Source organism: Pongo pygmaeus, chromosome 6 (assembly GCF_028885625.2).
Source record: "Pongo pygmaeus isolate AG05252 chromosome 6, NHGRI_mPonPyg2-v2.0_pri, whole genome shotgun sequence".
Classification (NCBI taxonomy): Eukaryota; Metazoa; Chordata; class Mammalia; order Primates; family Hominidae; genus Pongo; species Pongo pygmaeus.
The window spans coordinates 50,666,332-50,687,890 of NC_072379.2; the positions used below are offsets into that span (position 1 = coordinate 50,666,332).

Below are 21,559 nucleotides of genomic sequence, written 5' to 3' on the forward strand. Positions count from 1 at the left end.
GCAATCTACCCATCTGACAAAGGGCTAATATCCAGAATCTACAAGGAACTTAAACAAATTTACAGGAAAAAAAACAACCCCACCAAAAAGTGGGCAAAGGATATGAACAGACACTTCTCAAAAGAAGACATCTATACAGCCAACAGACACATGAAAAAGTGCTCATCATCACTGGTCATCAGAGAAATGCAAATCAAAACCACAATGAGATACCATCTCACACTAGTTAGAATGGCAATCATTAAAAGGTCAGGAAACAACAGATGCTGGAGAGGATGTGGAGAAATAGGAACGCTTTTACACTGTTGGTGAGAGTGTAAATTGGTACAACCATTGTGGAAGACAGTGTGGCGATTCCTCAAGGACCTAGGACTAGAATTACCATTTGACCCAGCTATCCCATTACTGGTTATATACCCAGAGGATTATAAATCATGCTACTATAAAGACACATGCACACGTAGGTTTATTGCGGCACTATTCACAATAGCAAAGACTTGGAACCAACCCAAATGTCCATCAATGATAGACTGGATTAAGAAAATGTGACACATATACACCATGGAATACTATGCAGCCATAAAAAAAGGATGAGTTCATGTCCTTTGTAGGGACATGGATGAAGCTGGAAACCATCATTCTCAGCAAACTATCGCAAGGAGAAAAACCAAACACCGCATGTTCTCACTCATAGGTGGGAATTGAACAATGAGAATACTTGGACACAGGGTGGGGAACATCACACACTGGGGCCTGTTGGGGGGTGGTGGGCTGGGGGAGGGATAGCATTAGGAGAAATACCTCACATAAATGATGAGTTGATGGGTGCAGCAAACCAACATGGCACATGTATACGTATCAAACCTGCATGTTGTGTGCATGTACCCTAGAACTTAAAGTATAATAATAAAAAGAATGATTTGCTGAAGGAAGAAAAAAGTATTATACCTTGACACCAGTCATTCCAGCTACTGTAGCTGTGCCATTTTGGGTATATAATTTCTTTGGGAAATCGAAAGAATATCAAGTATGTGAAGGTAATTGAGGATGGCTGCAGAATGGAATGTATGTAGATCCTCAAGTCATTTCAAGTTTCCTTCCTACCTCTTTCTCAAAGAAGCACATGCATCAGATATGGTGAAAATTGAGGGAGGAGGCATGGTCAGGAAGAGGGAATATGTTAAGGCTCAGTTGCAAAGGTTGTGTTAACTTACCCTAGCCACTAGGTCGATCTAGGGTGATTTAATTGTCTTAATCTAAAGACTAATGTACTTAAAATGATCTACTAAAGATGAACTATTTACTACCATCAATCAAAGAAAGAAATGTGGGAAAGATATTCTTGATTTTCTTCTCACTGTTTTGTTGTTTATATGATGACAAGTGGGGATAAGTGAATGGGAAAATACCTTAATAACTTCTTCCTGTAATCTTAATGCCATGCCATGCCAGAATGAGATACATCAAAAAACAAATTGTTCCAAAACCTCCAAAGATCCTTGAAATTCCTCAAGGTTTATAATAAACACCATGTTAAAGAAACTGCAACAAGCAAGGAGGGTAAGGGTGATGAAGGAAGGGACAAAGGACACGAGTGAAGGGAGCAAGTGACTAGAACAGCTCACTCACACCACAGGGGCCCCACATCAACTCTCTAAATCCCAGGTATTGTTAGACAATCACATATATTATGCCCAATCCTCACAAAAACTTCTCAGGGCAAGTATTACTCTTTTTGTTTTCTCATGGTAGAAAACACAGCTCAGAGAAGTTAAGTAATTTGCAAAAGTTGCACAGCTAATAAGCAACAAAGCCCGGTGTTTGGTCTGCCTTATCATGCTGCCTTTCTCCTACTGTGTATATGATATAGAAATAAATTACTTTATCCTGTTGTGTACACAGGATACAGAAAAATTTTCATCCAGGCCGGGTGCAGTGGCTCGCGCCTGTAATCCCAGCACTTTGGGAGGCTGAGGCGGGTGGATCACCTGGGGATCCACCCAGGCTTTTAGAGTGATTCCTCTATTAGTCTTTTCAGACTGCCATAACAAAATACCACTAACTGGGTGACTTAAATGCCAGAAATTAATTTTCTCACAGTTCTGGAGGCTAAAAGTCCAAGATCAAGGTGTTAGCAAATTAAATTTCTCCTGAGGCCCCTCTCCTTGGCTTGCAGATGGCCACCTCACTGTGTCCTCACGTGGTCTTCCCAGTGTGTGTGTACCTCTGTGGTTTCTCTTTGTGTGTCCAAATTCCTTCTCATTAAGATACCAGTCAGATTGGACTAGGGCGCACCCTAACAGCTTCATTTTAACTTACCTTTCAAAGGCCTTACCTCTACAAATACAGTTCCATTTTGAGGACTAGGGGTTAGGACTTCAACATATAAATTTTTGAGGGATGTAGTTCATCCCATACCATTCTCCCTGCAAGCTACCAAAGTCTAGTTAATATGTATACCTTTTGACTCGGCAATTCCTGTTTTAGATGTTTGTCCTAGAAAAATAACTGGTACATATATCAAAAGATTTTTTGTTTTGTTTTGTTTTGTTTGAGATGGAGCCTTGCTCTGTTGCCCAGGCTGCAGTACAATGGCACGATCTTGGCTCATGCAACCTCCCCTCCTGGATTCAAGCAATTCTCCTGCCTCAGCCTCCCAAGTAGCTGGGATTACAGGCACCCACCACTGCGCCCAGCTAATTCTTGTATTTTTTTTTTTTTAGTAGAGATGGGCACCATGTTGTCCAGGCTGATCTCAAACTCCTGACCACTCTGCCTCCTCTGCCTCCCAAAGTGCTGGGATTACAGGCATGAGCCACCGCGCCCGGCGTCAAAAGATATTTATATAAGGATGCTCACTATAGCACCGATTGAAACAGCAAAAATAGTAAATAACCTAATTGTCCATTAATAGGACAGTTGTATCATAAATTGCAGTTCAATCATATAAATAGAACACTAGGCCTGAAAAGATGTCCATGGTAACTCAAAAACCTCAAGTTGTAGAAAACTGTATATAGTCTGAACTCATGTTTAAAAATTATATCGTGGCCAGGTGCCATGGCTCACACCTGTAATTCCAGCACTTTGGGAGACCAAGGCAGGCGGATCTCGAGGTCAGAAGTTCGACACCAGCCTGGCCAAGATGGTGAAACCCCATCTGTACTAAAATACGAAAGTTAGCCAGGCGCAGTGGTGGGCGCCTGTAATCCCAGCTACTTTGGAGGCAGGAGAATCACTTGAACCTAGGAGGCAGAGGTTGCAGTGACCTGAGATCACGCCACTGCACTCCAGCCTGGGTGACAGAGCGAGACTCCATTTCAAAAAAGAAAGAAAAATTGTCATCCAGTTTGACATTATCTTGTCATTCAAAGTTCATTACTGTATTTCCTCAGCAAATAAACTACCACCTGTAAATTTTAAAATATATATTAATGTGTCTGGTAGCCATTAGTCAGAAGTATTTGCTAGGACAATTTTGAACTCACAAGTGATACACTGATAGGTAGAAGAAAATTCCGTGGTCTTGAGCTCTCATTGTTGGTGAGGTGAAGAGTACCAGGAGAGCCACTCTTGTTGACTCTGTTTATTGTAGGGTAGGGTAGTGCTGGTATTTGGAATACTAATAAAGCAGTGACTGGGTCTATCACTTCAGTTATCAAAAGAAAGAGGCTTTGATGGGTTGTGACCACTGATGACTGTCTTTGTGAGAAGTGTACACATACTTTATTGTTCCCTGTGAAAAATGAGGACTTTGTATACATAGGCCTGTACATTGGTATGAAAAGTACTTCTAGAGAATCTCTGAAGCAGCAGAACTCTTGATCAGCTCATCTCCCAAAATCTTATCATTTCTCTTCAGATGGCAATAGGAGCAGTTTGAATGTGCTACAGCCTATCTACAAGTGTGATTTCTGGGAATTCAGTTTATCTTCCAAATCTTTCCTATCTCCAGCTCTTGATATCACTTTTATTCTTGTAAGAACCTCATCTTTGTTGAAACGCAATAGGCCCCAAAAGCACAATGTTTTCATCTGTCATCGGACATGTATTCCTGAATGGGAATGGAGATGAAGAGCATGAGGCTAGTAGTCCCCTCCTAAGGGACTGGAAAAGAAACAGGTATAATCAGGAAGGCTGTGGGCACAAAGAGAAACCTGCCAATTTCCCTATGTTGCCTGAGACATAATGCTGGAAATCAAGAGAACCCTATCAGTCACTGGGAGTTTATTTCACCTACTAGTGAGGGGAGTGTGGAAATAGCCAGATGCCTGAAGCCTTACATGTGCAGAACCCCTTATACTCGAATGGTCTCCCTAGCTATTGCCCTGGGTGAGCCTGGTGACCCTTTGCCCCAGTCCTTGTAGGCACCATGGAGGGGCAGAAAGAGAGGGGCTTTGCGGTTAGAATAGAGTTAAGCTCAAATCACAACTCAGCCACTTACTGGCTATCTGACTTGGGGCAAATCAACCTGTCTCACAGGGCTAATTATAAAGATTCAATGAGATGACGTGAGTAAGAGCATCACACAGTGCCTGCTACACAACTGGGACAAAATATACAGTAGATCTTTTCAGGATCCTTGCTTAGTACTCCACCAGAACCAAAGCCCAGCCTTGAACCTAAACCCTGGCAGCTCTGAGTCCTGACCCCTTGCCTAAATCCTGCTGAATTCTTCCTCTAGGTTTGGACCCTGTTTTCAGATTCCTTCCGGCACCAGGATGCAGCTTCAGACAAATATCCTGCCAGCTTACACCTGCCAACTACACTCCAAGTTGAAGGCCAGCTTAAGTCAGACTAGAGTCTCTTGGGCACCTTAGACTTAGTGACTTAGACCAGTGGTTCTCAGCCTTTTCTGGGACTACCTCAAATTTAAATCCCTCTGTTGGCAGGGCCTGGGAATCTGCATTTTAAAAAATTTTGTTTTTATTTCCATAGCTTTTTGGGAGAACAGATGGTATTTGGTTACATGGTAAGTTCTTTAGTGGTGATTTGTGAGATTTTGGTGCACCCATCACCCAAGCAGTATACACTGAACCCAATTTGTAGGATTCCTCACAAAATGAAATTTTTTTATTATACTTTAAGTTCTAGGGTATGTGTGCGCAAGGTGCATGTTTGTTACATATGTATATATGTGCCATGTTGGTGTGCTGCACCCATTAACTCGTCATTTACATGAAGTATTTCTCCTAATGCTATCCCTCCCCACCTCCCCCCACCCCACGACAGGCTCCAGTGTGTGATGTTCCCCACCCTGTGTCCAAGTGTTCTCATTGTTCAATTCCCACCTATGAGTGAGAACATGCGGTGTTTGGTTTTCTGTCCTTGCGATAGTTTGCTCAGAATGATGGTTTCCAGCTTCATCTATGTCCCTACAAAGGACATGAACTCATCCTTTTTTATGGCTGCGTAATATTCCATGGTGTATATGTGTCACATTTTCTTAATCCAGTCTATCATTGATGGACATTTGGGTTGGTTCCAAGTCTTTGCTATTGTGAATAGTGCTGCAATAAACATACGTGTGCATGTGTCTTTATAGTAGCATCATTTATAATCCTTTGGGTATATACCCAGTAATGGGATCACTGGGTCAAACGGTACTTCTAGTTATAGATCCTTGAGGAATTGCCACACTGTCTTCCACAATGGTTGAACTAGTTTACACTCTCACCAACAGTGTAAAAGTGTTCCTATTTCTCCACATCCTCTCCAGCACCTGTTGTTTCCTGACTTTTTAATGATTGCCATTCTAATCTTAAAATAATAAGAGCTATTTATGACAAACCCACAGCCAATATCATACTGAATGGGCAAAAACTGTAAGCATTCCCTTTGAAAACTGGCACAAGACAGGGATGCCGTCTCTCACCACTCCTATTCAACATAGTGTTGGAAGTTCTGGCAGGGCAATCAGGCAGGAGAAAGAAATAAAGGGTATTCAATTAGGAAAAGAGGAAGTCAAATTGTCCCTGTTTGCAGATGACATGATTGTATACTTAGAAAACCCCATCGTCTCAGACCAAAATCTCCTTAAGCTGATAAGCAACGTCAGCAAAGTCTCAGGATACAAAATCGATGTGCAAAAATCACAAGCATTCCTGCACACCAAGAACAGACAAACAGAGAGCCAAGTCATGAGTGAACTCCCATTCACAATTGCTTCAAAGAGAATAAAATACCTAGGAATCCAACTTACAAGGGATATGAAGGACCTCTTCAAGGAGAACTACAAACCACTGCTCAATTAAATAGAAGAGGACAAAAACAAATGGAAGAACATTCCATGCTCATGGATAGGAAGAATCAATATTGTGAAAATGTCCATACTGCCCAAGGTAATTTATAGATTCAATGCCATCCCCATCAAGCTACCAATGACTTTCTTCACAGAATTGGAAAAAACTACTTTAAAGTTCATATGGAACCAAAAAAGAGCCCACATTGCCAAGACAATCCTAAGCAAAAAGAACAAAGCTGGAGGCATTATGCTACCTGACTTCAAACTATACTACAAGGCTACAGTAAACAAAACAGCAAGAGAATCTGCATTTTTAAATATTCTCACTCACTAGAAGTGCCACCTCACTAATTTTTTTTTTTTTGAGACAGAGTCTCACTGTCACCCAGGCTGGAGTGCAGTGACACGCTCTGCAACTTCCGCCTCCTGGGTTCAAGTGGGTCTCCTCCCTCAGCCTCCCAAGTAGCTGGGACTACAGGTGCGTGCCAGCGTGCCTGGCTAATTTTTAGTAGAGACAGGGTTTCACCATGTTAGCCAGGATGGTCTCAATCTCCTGACCTCGTGATCCACCCCACTCTGCCTCCCAAAGTGCTGGAATTACAGGCGTGAGTCACTGCCCCAGGCCCTCACCTCACTAATCTTCAACCATTTTTGCTTCCTTGCAGAAGTTTCCAGCAAGCTTTATAACCAAGGCCTTGATACCTACTTTGCAGATATTAAGTGCTTAATAGATGTTTATTGAGGAAATAAATGCTTTCTGTTAGATGATATTTTTGTCATACAAAAATAATTAGCCATGGAATTTATAAAATAATGTTAAAATAATGGCACTTACTAGGTGTTCAATAAAGATTGGTTCATGAATAATTAAAACCTGTTGCATTCAGGATGGATGTTTGGGAGGAAAACTATTTGGGAGAAGCCTGTGAGTACAGAAGTTCTGTGGGAGCAAATGAAATGACGGCACGTGGAAGAATTTTATGAAGCATGAAGGAATATGAGGAACAATAATGATGCTATACCATCCATAACTTAGGCTCAGTGCATTCTAATTTGTTCTGTTGAAAAGGGAACTTGAGTAAGCAGCTTCTCACAGGTTACAGTGTGTCAACAGGAAGAAGAAAAGGGGTCTCATTTACCACCAGCTATGCAAGCCCCATAAGGAGACTGTCTCCTCTCTCCTTTTATATTTCTTTACTTTTTATTATGAAACATTTCAAACATATACAAAAGAAGAGAGAAGAGTATGGTAAACCCTCATATCCACCACACAGCTTCAACAATTATCAATGTTTTATCTATATTGGACTAACCAAAGTAATGCAAAAGAGGGCTTCTCAGTTTACTCTAAAGATTGTTTGAAAAGTATATGTAAATAAATGTTCTAGGAATAGGTCAACATTCTTTGGGAAGATTTAGAGATAACGTGTACTCCCAGAGCCTATTTACATGTATTTTTCGACATCTGGCTAACAATTCCTCTTTGAGTTAGATGATTACAACATCCCAAACTCTGCACAATCTCCCGATGAGTGTATATAATAGAGTCACTGTACTTGTCTCTAAAAAAACAATTTATTTATTTTCAGAACTTTAGAAAATTGTGGCTGTGTTCCCATACGGGGTACAAAGAACCAGTGAGTCCCATTTGTTGTGGTTCCTGCATTCGATGACTCCAGATGTGCCACCACCGAGCTAGTCTTATGACAACCTAGAAGGCAAATTGGTGAGAAAGCCTGCGTTTCTGGGTCCATTGACTGTCTGTACAAAGAATCTTTGAGTGTGAAAATGTATACTCTTAGGGCAAAACATTGGGGAATGATTAGCAGTTTCACGATGAATACAAGTAATTTCTTGAGCATTATTATTATTTACTTGGTCCAACCATTCATTTAAATATATGGTGATGTTTCTTAATTACTGGATTTAACTTCTCTACTTTTCTTTCCTTCTTCATGGTAACTGATTTGTATTTTCTACTTCTAGTGCAAGGTCATCCATGAGCTGCTAAGTTGTACTCTGACAGTGGGAACTAAACTCAACATTAATTAAACCATTGTTTAAAAACATATCCATCATATCATGCTTGTTGAATGTAGTTTCATGTTAATCCCATTATTACCTGATATATATTTGTTGAAGGAGCAAAGTTAAGTGGCCCCCTTCCAGATACTTTTCTAGTGACTCATGTTTTAATATCATATTAATGTGTGGCTTTCATCATATTAAAGAAATCTCAGCTACCAACCACAGTATTTTGGGAGATTCAAAATCCATGTTGATAATCTTTCTAACTTTCCAAACTATTGGCTCCTTAACTTGATCTTTGTGACTTTCATCTCATTCTGCCTCAGATCCTCTTTGTGTAGCCAGACATACCTTAGTTTTCAGCATCACCCTCAACTTCTCCACATCTGAGACTGTCAAACGTGAAAAATTTCCTCTGACCACTACCTATCTTTCTATCTCTCCTATAACCTCATACCTTCTGACCCATTCTTCACATCCTTAGATCCAGTCCCTTTGCTCTTCCCCCATCCACTAGTCTTCCTGGTTTCACAGGACATCATAAGGCACCTCGTGAGTCCTTGGGACAACTTTTGTCACTTTGCCCTCGCCAGCATTCTAATGACTCATCTCACTGTTCTTCTGTCATACCTGTTCTGCCGATTTCCAGCCCTAGTTAAGGAAACCATCTGTATCTTCTTTACCCTTTTCTTGGCAGCTGAACATTTCTGGAGAACATACCATAACCAGGCTGACTGACTGCTCTAAAAGTTGTATTATCCAGTTTGTCTTGGAACTCAACAACACTGGACATTCCTTTTCTCACCTCTCATTCATTCACTCTTAAAATAGTTCTGTTGTTTCACTCCTCTGCAGTCTCATCAAATTTCTACATCTAACCTCTTTTGCCACCTAATTTACCAGAAGCTGGAGGTCATCTGATAAGAATAACTTACAAATACCATTTTGTCCAAATTATTACCGATTCACTTATCTTCCCCTGGTGTCTGAAGAAGAATTTTTGTGATCTTCTTCTAAAGCCAGTGTTTTCATCTACCCTTTTTCTCTCTTCCCTTCCCATGTCCTCTTTGACTTTGCTCTGTCAATCATCTCTTCCCCTTACATTTTCTAGGTCTTGCTCTCTTCGAGTCCTCCGCTTAATAACTGCAAACCGTTTCTCTTCTGCCCTAAGGAGACTCTCCCTGGACTCTAATTTCCATTGTTTGTATTTCTGTCTCTCTCTTTTTCTTCTTCATCCACAAACTTCATCCATCTTGGTTTCTTCCCCCACTTAATCCTAAGCACCTTCAGCCTCTGAAAAGTTCAAAAGCCAAAATCCTCTTCTTAGACCTTCTGCTGAAATTCTGGTTTCAGCAGAATTTGACAACATGGACCCCCTTTTCTCACTAGAACCCTCATCTCCACTGGCATTCATGTTGCATTCTCCTCTCCTCCTCCCTCGTGAACTGCTTCTGTGTAGTTTCCTTTCAGGATTCCTCTTCTCCCGCTTTAGGATAGGCCGGTTAAATATAAACTTTCTGAAGATTCAGTGTTCAGTCCTCTCTTTTAACTCTCAATGGTCCCTTGGTAATCTCATCCTATCTTATGACTCAATTATTTAGTTGCTCTACCTCTCACCTTTGTGAGAATGACTCCTACCTCTGTCCCTTTAGCCCTCATCTGTCTTCCCCTAATCAGACCCTTATTTCTAACTCGATGCTGAGCATTTCACACTGATGCATTGCAGACACTTTAAACTCTGATCTAAATTCAACTCATCACTTTTTACTGATGTGTTTTTGATCTTGGCTAGTCAATTCAATGGCATCTCCTTCCACCATTATCTTTCAAATCAATCTTCTCTGTTCACTCCCTTCTTCAGAAACTCATTAACTCTTCTGTGGACTATTGCAAAAGCATGTTAAAAAGTCTCTCTGGTTTCAGTTTGTCTTCCTCGAATTAGCAAAAAAATAGCAAAATAACTGTACCATTCACAGTGATTTCTTCACATTATAGAAAGCTCTTTCTCAGCCGGGCGTGCTGTGTCACACCTGTAATCCCAGCAATTTGGGAGGCTAAGGCGGGTGGATCACCTAAGGTCAGGAGTTCGAGACCAGCCTCACCAATATGGTGAAACCCCCATCTCTACTAAAAATTCAAATATTAGCCAGGTGTGGTGACATGCACCTGTAGTCCCAGCTACTCGGGAGGCTGAGACAGGAGAATCGCTTCAACCCAGGAGGCGGGTTGCAGTGAGCTGAGATCATACCACTGCAGTCCAGCCTGGGTGACAGAGCAAGACTCTGTCTAAAAAAAGAAAAGAGAAAAGAAAAAAGAAAAGAGAAGAAAAGAGAAGAGAAGAGAAGAGAAAAGAAAAGAAAAAAGAAAAGAAAGAAAGCTCTTTCTCATTCTTTGGCTTACTTACTTGTCTTTCTCTGTCACCTCAAATGTCACATTTTTGAACACTGCTGCTAGTGTCATCTTCCTAAGGTTCAGATATGACCAAGTCACACTTCCAGTTCAAAGACTTTTATATCCTACCCCTTTCCTCTGTAGTCAAAGATCTCCATGACTTGATCTGAATCCATCTCTCTCATCTTATCTCCACTCCATTCTTGCAGCCTGGTCTGTGTGGCGAGTCTCTTAAACAGAGCAGGGTCTCAGTTGCCTTTTCTTAGACTATTGCCTCTGTCTGATAGCCTTCCTCCTAGATCAGCTTTTGTAGAGCCCCCAGAAGGCCAGAGTGGGACCCTCAAAAGTTCAGGGCCTATGGTCAGGGACCTCATTCAAATCATTCTCTTTCAAAATGCTCTGTCTCCATCACCAAAGTCAGAGCAAGAGTCACCCTGCATTATCAAATACTTGGTTAATATCTGGAACACAGAACTGAGTACAGTCTGTTTTGGCACCTACATGTGTTTCTCTTCTCCATTAAAGCATACATCTTGGAAGAGAGGGACACAGCCTAATTCATTTTTGCATCCAACCCAATGAATATGAAGCACTCCCATAGTAGGTGTCTTATTGTTTATAGAATTGTTGAATTCTATATCAAGCTTTGACTTGATTTAATTTATAGAATTAAGGATCAATTTAACTTATTTTGGGGAGCAAGATTTTTATTTTGTTTTCCTTAATAATTTAGTCTTTATTATAGTATACATTTTCTCCTTATAATGGAACTTCCATAATGCGAATCATTTAGTGGACAAAACTCATGATATTCATCATATCAAAACAAGCCTTTGGCAATATAGCAAATAATAACATGTTAAAAGGAAGACACAGTGAAAGTGAAAGGATATATGCAAATATCAGGGAAGCTTCTGATTATAATTGAAAGAGATCATGTATGTAAAGTGCTTCCTAATTATCTGGTACAAAGTCAGTGCTCAGTAAATGTTACCTATTATTATTATACAGCAAGTAAAGTAGCTGGAAAAAAATAATTTGCCGATTCCCATGTAGTCTACATAGTTTTGTGTTACAGCTGATGTTGACTTTGAACTGCATTCACCTTTTTAGTCAGAGTCAGATATGTCTTTTCATAATTTCAAGAGCAAGTAACAAAGAGTAAGGCATGTGAGAAGTTATCGTGATGCAATTAACCATGTGCACTATTGATGAGGACTTGGCTTCCCTCTGTACTACTTGATATTCACTGAAATAAACAATGGTGATAATTGTCACATTCCTAACAAAGACATCTGCTAAACCAGGCAACTCAAGCAAAGCTGTTTGCTACTGACAGCTTGCTTCAAATGTGAATGTTGCCATTAAGAAAAAATAGCATTTCTGTATTTATCACATTACCTAATATGTTGAGTTGGCAGTGTTCCATCTGGAGACCAAAAGACCTATACCTAATCATTAAATTCAGCATTCAAACTTCTATATTTGCATAAGGGACTATTAAAAGATCTTTAATTTTTTGTCATGTTAATGTAAATGTGATATATCCAAATGATAAGAGTCCCACAGTTCAGAATGGTATCAACTGAAGGGTAAAAGTCTCCTTTTCCATTCTCTCTACTCCGATTACTCCTCCCTAGAGATTATCTTTTGGATTGCACATTATGTAAAAACCACACAAAATAATCATAAGAATCAACCAACTCCACTTCACTTTGTATATGACCTTGAATTTCAGAAAATTCTAATGCTGCATGATGCCAAAAGATAAATCACACTTGATCTTAGCCAGAAGGCTGAGAAATGATCCAAAAGACAAATCATTACAACTTTTGATTTGTCAACTAATGTCATAAAAAAATCTACATTTAAAAGTAATATTCCAAAGGATCCAGAAGAATGAAAGCTTTACTCTCTATTCCCTCATCTAATGATTGATCACCAAGAAGTATCTGAAGCTGTATAATCCTTAGGCCAGAGTGAGAATGTCCCCTGAGCCTGAACCCCAAACATTTGAGGTTTCCACTCTGTCCTTTCTTGGGCCCTGCCCCTCTTCATGGGGTAAGGTGTCTGTGTTGCTAAAGGGATGTACTCACTCAGAGTCTGTATGCCCTCATCAGACCACATTTGGGGTAACCAAGATGGAGGAATTCCCAGCTCACATGGTCCAAGCAACTTCCATGGCTTCTTCCTCACCTCCACCCTCCCAAGGGTAGGTAGCCATGGGCGGGGACTAAGCAAGTATGGAACTTTGAAGAGTTTGAGAAAGCTAAATTAAAACCTGATCTTTCAGGGTTTTATAAAGGTGTCCAGGCAGGAGGATTTAAGTATTTATTTAACAGTTTATTTTGCTTTGTTTGTAACTTTAAAATATTTAGAGTTTTAAAGTCAACATGAGATGTTGACTTCAATACGTGCTTTTGACTCAGATCCCCCAAATGTTAGGGGGTAGGCCTGATTTGAAGATAATGTTATTGTGAAGCTCATATAATTAAATGTCCTTCCATGAGAGTTGTGTTTCTAACAGCTCTTTGGAATCAAGGTAAAATGAATTTTACTCTTTAAATCACTAGTTGTTTTTTTTTTTAATGAGTAACTTCTGATTTCAAATTATTCTGTCCCTGTTATATATCTACTGTTAAAATATTCAAGGAAGGAATATCGCAGTAGAGGTAGGACAGAGATTGACTTCGTTAATCTTTTTTGAAAATACAAATTTTCATAACTTGCTTTTCATTTAGAACAATTTCTTATGGATCTGCCATTCTGTACTTACTCCCCTGTTTTTTCTCTGCATAAATTATCTCTCTTTCATTGATAACAAGAGTTTTTCAGAACAGAAAATTTTATTTATGCCCACCCTCACTTTACATAAAAAGAAACAGGATACCGTGGAAGGGTGGCATGATCTTTTAGATATTTGGGAGTTTTGGTTGTAGGAGATTAGTTCATACAGGTTTGCCAGGCTCAAATCATTTTACACTTAAAAAAAAAAAGAATATGTAGAGATACAAGAGTGGAAGATGCAGCATTTGAGGAAAAGGGTTGCTTCTCAACTATGATCTCATTTTACCCAGGGTCCATCTCATTGCTTATTTATACAGTCATATAGGCAGGAGGCAACAAAATTAGTTAAATAGGTATTTCATTTACATGGTTAATGTGTGTGTGTGTGTGTGTGTGTCTGTGTGTGTGTGTGTATCTTCTCATCCTGTGTTCCATCCACTTTGTTTCATCACTCCACCTCAACAGATGGCCACTGATATTAGATGCTTGTGTGTGCATGCAGGGTTTCTTTTTTTTTTCTTTTTCTTTTTCTTTCTTTTTTTTTTTAAATTTTTTTTTTTTTTTTTTTTTTTTGAGATGGAGTCTTGCTCTGTCACCCAGGCTGGAGTCTAGTGGCACCATCTCCACTCACTGCAACCTCCACCTCCCGGGTTCAAATGATTCTCCTGTCTCAGCCTCCCGGGTAGCTGGGATTACAGGCACCTGCCACCACGCCCAGCTAATTTTTGTATTTTCAGTAGAGACGGAGTTCCACCATGTTGGCCAGGCTGGTCTAGAATTCCTAACTTCAGATGATCCGCCCGCCTCAGCCTCCCAAAGTGTTGGGATTACAGGCGTGAGCCACTGCGCCCGACCTCAGGGTTTCTTTAGACAAATAAAGTCCTTACATGACTCTTTTTTTCAGTTAACAACATTGAAGATTTTTTTTTGTTACTTCAGAGAGAGCCTCTTTGTTCTTTCTTGAGTGTTGTATAGAACTGTTCTATTATATGGCTATCCTGTAATTTACATATTTTTATTAATAACCTTCTTTTTTTTTTTTTTTTTTGACAGAATCTTGCTCTTTCCCCCAGGCTGGAGTGCAGTGGTGTGACCTCGGCTCACTGCAACCTCTGCCTCCCGGGTTCAAGTGATTCTCCTGTTTCAGCCTCCCGAGTAGCTGGGACTACAGGTGCCTGCCACTGTGACCAGCTAATTTTTGTATTTTTAATAGAGATGGGGTTTCACCATATTGGTCAGGCTGGTCTCAAACCCCCCGAACTCAGGTGATCCACCCTCCGTGGCCTCCCAAAGTGTTGGGATTACAGGCGTGAGCCACCGCGCCCAGCCTAATAACCTTCATTTTTAAGAACAGTTTTATATTTGCAAAACTATTGTGAAGATAGTACAGAGAATTCCCATACACCAGGCACGCAGATTCCCCTATTATTAACATCTTGCTTTAGTATGGTACACTTGTTACAATTATTGAGCCAATACTGATTTATTATTACTACCTAAAGTCTATACTTTATTCTGATATCCTTAGTTTTATCTTTTCCTGTTTCATGATATTATACTACATTTAGTCATCATGTCTCAGATTCTTCCTGGCTGTGGAAGTTTCTTGTTTTTGATGACCTTGACAGTTTTGCGGAGTACTGGTCTGGTATTTTGTAAAGTGTCTCTCAACTGAGATTTATACAATTTATTTTATTTATTTATGTTTGTTTTTGTTTTTGTTTGAGACAGATTCTTGTTCTATTGCCCAGGGTGGAGTGCAGTTACACGATCTCATCTGACTGCAACCTCTTCCTCCCGGGTTCAAGCAATTCTTGTGCCTCAGCCTCCCAAGTAGCTGGGACTACAGGCATGCACCACCATGCCCAGCTAATTTTTGCATTTTTTTGTAGAGATGGGGTTTTGCCATGTTGGCCAGGCTGGTCTCGAACTCCTGACCTCAGGTGATCCACTTGCCTCAGCCTCCTAAAGTGCTGGGATTACAGGCGTGAGCCACTGAGGCCTGCCTGATTTATTTTTGTACAAATATATTTTGTACAAAAAAAGCCCTTTTGATGGATGTTTGGTTTTTTTCCCCAATCCTTTGCTATTACAAACAGTGAGGCAATAAATAACAGTGTATATCTGTAATTTCACATGTTGCAGGTGTAAAGGATAAATTCTCAGAAGTGACGTTGGCAGGTTAAAGTGTAAATGCATTTGTAATTTTGATATTATTGCCAAATTACCTTCCATAAGAATCGTGCCAGTTTATGCTACATGCATAAGAGTGCCTGTTTCCTGACAGCTTTGCCAATAGGGCATGTTGTAAAACTTTTAGATTTTCACCTGTCTGATAGAAGAAAACCAGTTATCTGTGTGGTTTTACAATTTTGATAACATTCCTCTGATTATGAATGAAGATGAAGTATTTTATATTTATTAACACTTATTATAAATAGACTCTTTTCCATTCTATTCATATATATATGAAAGCTATTGCTTTCTGAATAATAATTTCACAATATGGAGATGATTTCAGCTCAGTATTTTAGTGATGCTTGCTATGTGCCTCTATATTAGGGCTTGTATTTATATATTGAATCCTGTTCTCAAATGCAATAGTTATTAACAGGCTGGTTTCCAAGAAACTGTTATTAGCCGTCTTAAGAGATGTCTGAGGAAGATTGCAGCTCTTGTTTCTAGTAAAAATGTTTTTCTGTGATGTGTTTCCTTTACTATCTTGTACCTTTCTTATTCATGTCAGCTAGGACCTGTATTGTTCCATTATTTTTTTCTGTGGAGAGCAGAGATCATCACCCAGGTATAGAAAAGTGACCTTAGTACTACCCCACTGTATCAGCAAGCTGCAAAAATGCTGCAGTCACATCTACGAAGGAGGTGCCCATCCTGGGCAAAGCATTTATTCTGCCACAGGGAGAATGATATTATATTATAATTGCCCAAGGAAGCAAATTAATTCTGAAGGCTTTTGAAGGAAAGGATCAGTATGTACTTTTCGTCTTCATGTAGGACCCTTATGTGTATTTGGGAAGATCTTATGAATGATCTCAAGAGTAAGTGTCTCAAATGCAGGCAATGACAAAATCATGGCTTCACAGATAGAAGAAAATTGCACAGTTGTCTCTTTTCCTCTAATTTGCTTGATTTAATAAAGCAACAATTTATTATGGGCCTTTCATCTTGTTAGATACTGGTATGAGCTCTGGAGATATAAACATGCTATGACACTCTGATGCCCAATATAATTATAATTTAAGTGAAGGAGACAGACTTGGGAAAAGATAATTATGAATTTATGAATTTATGTTTTAAGTGCTATTAAAGAGAAATGCACAAAGAGTGTTACAGAGACAAATAATTATCTAGGGGATTGGTGGTAGGAATAGAGAGGTAAATAAGAGGAAGTAGGATATTATAGACAAGATGATATTTAAGGAAGAGTGAAGAAGATTGAGAGAGACTGAATTGTCTAATATTACATGAACCCTGACTCAACTGGTCCCTTTAGAAGAAGGCCATCTTTCCTAAGAATCTACCCTGGTCATTTGTATGATGATTTTAGGTGGCTTACTGATATGACTTCAAATAAAATTGGTTTGCTCAGAAAATTATTCTCTTTAAATCCATCTGATTAAATCAAATAGAAAGTGTGTTTGGAACTGGTATCCTCTTTTGATATCTTCTAACATTTACATTACTTTTTAAATATAGAGATACTGGGCTCAGGTCCAGAGCCTTCAGGAAGCAATAGCATTTAATAATATTATATTATTTTCATCATATTTACTTAGAAGATAACTTTCTATTTTTGGCAAATGATGCTGGTTTGCTACTTACAGTTGTGATATAAAGTTATTTATTCACTTATTCACTCAACAAATATTTGTTGAGTACCTTCTGTGTGCCAGGCACTGTTCAGTGAACTTGTGAATAAAATATTAGTGGATAAAACAAAAACTCCTGTCCTGAGGACCCTATAACATAGCTTATTATTTTGCTTGATTATTGTTTTTTAAGTTTAAAAATGGATTTAATTTTAAGTTAGTAAGTAAATAATGATACATATCATAGCAGTACAGGATATAAGTCAGAGATAGTATAGAGGAGAAATGAAGATGAATGCTACATCAAATTGCCTAAGGTTGAATCCTAGTTCTACCAGCTATTAGTTCTGTGACCTTGAATAAGTTGCTTACTTTTTTGCGCCTCATTTTCCTCCCTTGTCAAATATTGTGACAATTCACTACATGTTGATTGTTGTTGTAGATATTACTATTATTACATAGATTGGCAAAATCCTGAAATTTATATTCAAATGACTGAATTTGGGGAAATATTGGACTAGATTGTTTAAACAATTTTTTAAAACAATGCAGAGTCTGGGCTTACTTTCCTTCTTAGCATTTTATTTTGGTATAATTTTAGACTTACAGAAAAGTTACAAAAATAGTACTAAGAATTCCCATGTACGCTTCACTCAGCTTCTCCCAATGTTTACATTTTATGTAACCATATTACAATTGTCAAAACTAATAAATTAACGTTGGTATAATACTATTATTAGTTAAACTACAGACTTTATTTGTATTGCCCTGGTTTTCCCAACATCATTTTTCTTTTCTGGGATCCAATTTGGGATCCCACATTGCATTTATTTGCTTATTTTTGGTTTTTCTTTTTTTTTTAATTAATTAATTAATTTATCTATTTTTGTTTTTATTTTTATTTTTTTTTAGATGGAGTCTCACTCTGCCGCACAGGCTGGAATGCAGTTGCATGATCTTGGCTCACTGCAACCTCCTCCTCCTGGGTTCAAGCGATTCTCCTGCCTCCACCTCCCAAGTCACTTGGATTACAGGCCCATGCCACCACACGTGGCCAATTTTTGTATTTTTAGTAGAGATGGGGTTTCGCCATGTTAGCCAGGCTGGTCTCGAATGCCTGACCTCAAGTGATCCTCCTGCCTTGGCCTCCCAAAGTGCTGGGATTACAGGCATGAGCCACTGCACCTGGCCCCACATTGCATTTAGTTGTTATGTCCTTTTAGTTGCCAATTATGTAGACTCTATGTAGACTCGGTGTCTCCTTGACATTCATGACCTTCACATTTTTGAAGAGTACTGGTCAGGTTTTTGTAGAATGTTCTTCAGTTTTTCTGTGTCTGATGTTTTCTCATGATTAAATCAAGTTTATGCATTTTTTGACAAGCATACACAGAAATGATGGGCCCTTCTCACAACATCATGATCGGGGGTTCATGATACTGATATGTCTTATTACAGTAATGCTAGTCTCCATCACTTGATTAAGGTGCTATTTGCCAGGTTTCTCCACTAAAAAGTTACTATTTTTACCTTTATTATTAATAAATATCTTGGGGAAGATATGTTGAAATTGAAAATATCCTATTTCTATTCCACTGATTTTAAGCATTCATTAATGGATCTTGCCTGCAACAAATATTAGTGTGGTGTTCTGTTTTTAATTTTCTTTTTCCCTCATTTTTTCCATATTTATGAATTGGAATTTTATGTAGGCTGTCTCTTTTGTTCCATTAGTTTTTAAAAATTCAATTATTTGCTAATATCAATATGAATTCATCAATATTTATTATGTGGATTATAATCCAATGCTATTGTTATTTACTTTTTGCTCAAATTGCTTCAGCTTTGGCCACTGGGAGCTCTTTCTAGTTGACCCCTATGTCTTCCTGACATGCCCCCATTATTTTTTTAGCACTCCTTACTTTTTTGGCACCACATGATGCCTCAGACTCACCTTATGTTTTCCCTGCTCCAGCCTCCACAAGCACTTCTCCAAAGAAGGTCTTAAATAAAGTAAAATTTTACAATATAAAAATTAAACAGGGCTGGGCATGGTGGCTCACACCTGTAATTCCAGCATTTTGGGAGGCTGAGGCTGGAGGATCACGTGAGGCCAGGAGTTCAAGATCAGCCTAGCCATTATGGCGAAACCCCATCTCTACTAAAAATACAAAAATTAGGCCGGGCACAGTGGCTCACGCCTGTAATCCCAGCACTTTGGGAGCCTGAGGTGGGTGTATCACCTGAAGTCAGGAGTTCAAGACCAGGCTGGCCAACACGGTAAAACCTTGTCTTTATTAAAAATACAAAACTTAGCAGGGCATGGTGGTGTGATGTAAACCCGGCTACTCAGGAGGCTAAGGCAGGAGAATCTCTTAAACTTGAGAGGCAGAGGTTGGAGTGAACAGAGACTGTGCCACTATACCCCAGCCTGGGCAACAGAGCGAGACTCCATCTCAAAAAACAAATAATAATAATAAATAAAAATAAAAATACAAAAATTAGCTGGTGGTCTAATTAGCTGTAATCCCAGCTACTCAGGAGGCTGAGGCAGGAGAATTGCTTGAACTTGGGAGGTGGAGGTTGCAGTAAGCCAAGATTGTGCCACTGCACTCCAGCCTGAATGACACAGTAAGACTCTATGTCAAAGAAAAAATAAAATAAAAAAAGAAAAAACATTAAACAGAAAAAAAATTAAGAATATGAAATTTAAATGTAAAACACTTTAATTAAAAACTGTTTTAAAAACCAACACAAGGTTTAACATAGATGAAAGTGGCATATATTTTTTTCTTAGAATTTGACTGCCACTTGAATTATAGTTTTCCTCATAGTGCTAGGTTAACAGAATTAATCAGATGATCAAAACATTATATCATAGGGAAGTGGAGGGATGTTGTATTTTGGGTGAATAATAATGTAATTCACAGCATAAGAATTAAGAGCAGTCAATCTAGAGTCAGAATGGCTGGGCTCAAATCCTAATTCCACTACTTACTAGCTGTGTGACACCAAGCAAGTTACTTGACTTCTCCCAACCTCGATTTTCTAATGGGTAAAAATGAGGTTAATGACAGTACTTAAAAAGTTTAGGACGGGTGCCGTGGCTCATGCCTGTAATCTCAGCACTTTGGGAGGCCGAGGTGGGTGGGTCACCTGAGGTCAGGAGTTCGAGACCAGCCTGACCAACATGGTGAAACCCTATCTCTACTAAAAATACAAAAATTAGCTGGGTTCGGTGGCGGGCCCCTGTAATCCCAGTTACTCGGGAGGCTGAGGCAGGAGAATCGCTTGAACTAGGAGCCGGAGGTCACAGTGAGCCGAGATCACGCTATTGCACCAGCCTGGGCACCAAGAGCGAAACTCCCGCAAACAAGGCACTGCAAGCAGTGCGGAGCATGCGGGCCGTGCTCTGCAGCCTGCGCGCGCTCCGGGCACCCGCTGTGCCCTGCCTGCCAAGGCCCTGGCAGCTGGGGGCGGGCACCATCTGGACGCTGCTCACAGGACCCGTTCTGCTCTGGGTGCGTAAATTCACAGAGAAGCATGAATGGATAACAACAGAAAATGGTATTGGAACAGTGGGAATCAATAATTTTGCACACGAAGCTTTGGGAGATGTTGTTTACTGTAGTCTGCCTGAAGTTGGGACAAAATTGAACAAACAAGATGAGTTTGGTGCTTTGGAAAGTGTGAAAGCTGCTAGTGAAATCTATTCTCTTTAATCAGGAGAAGTAACTGAAATTAATGAAGCTCTTCCAGAAAATCCAGGACTTGTCAACAAATGTTGTTATGAAGATGGTTGGCTGATCAAGATGACACTGAGTAACTCTTCAGAACTGGATGAACTTATGAGTGAAGAAGTGTATGAGAAATACATAAAATCTATTGAGGAGTGATAATGGAACCCCTAAATAAACTAGTATGAAATTATGCAACCCAGCAGAATTGTCTTAAATTAGCGGTGGTTAGAAGACTTAGAATAGCAAGTTTTAGCATTACCGATGGGGAAAAAAAACTACTGTTAACACTAATGAAAGAAAATGCCCTTTATCTTTCAAATGATTATAGATAAACATAATATTCTTCTATTTTATAATACTCTATGATTTTTAGACTAGGCTCTAGTATTCAGAATTCTTTAAATTATCCATGGTAAAAACTAGTTATAAAAATTACATAATGTTTGCAGATGACATGATTGTATATTTAGAAAACCCATCATCTCATTCCAAAATGTCCTTAAGCTGATAAGCAACTTCAGCGAAGTCTCAGGATACAAAAT

General features: G+C 39.3%; 1 pseudogene; it reads left to right on the top strand.

Moving 5' to 3' along the window:
• The window catches only part of LOC129041520 (glycine cleavage system H protein, mitochondrial-like), a 32,772-nt pseudogene extending 11,599 nt beyond the window's left edge, over positions 1 to 21,173 (top strand).
• The last annotated feature ends 386 nt before the right edge of the window (positions 21,174 to 21,559 follow it).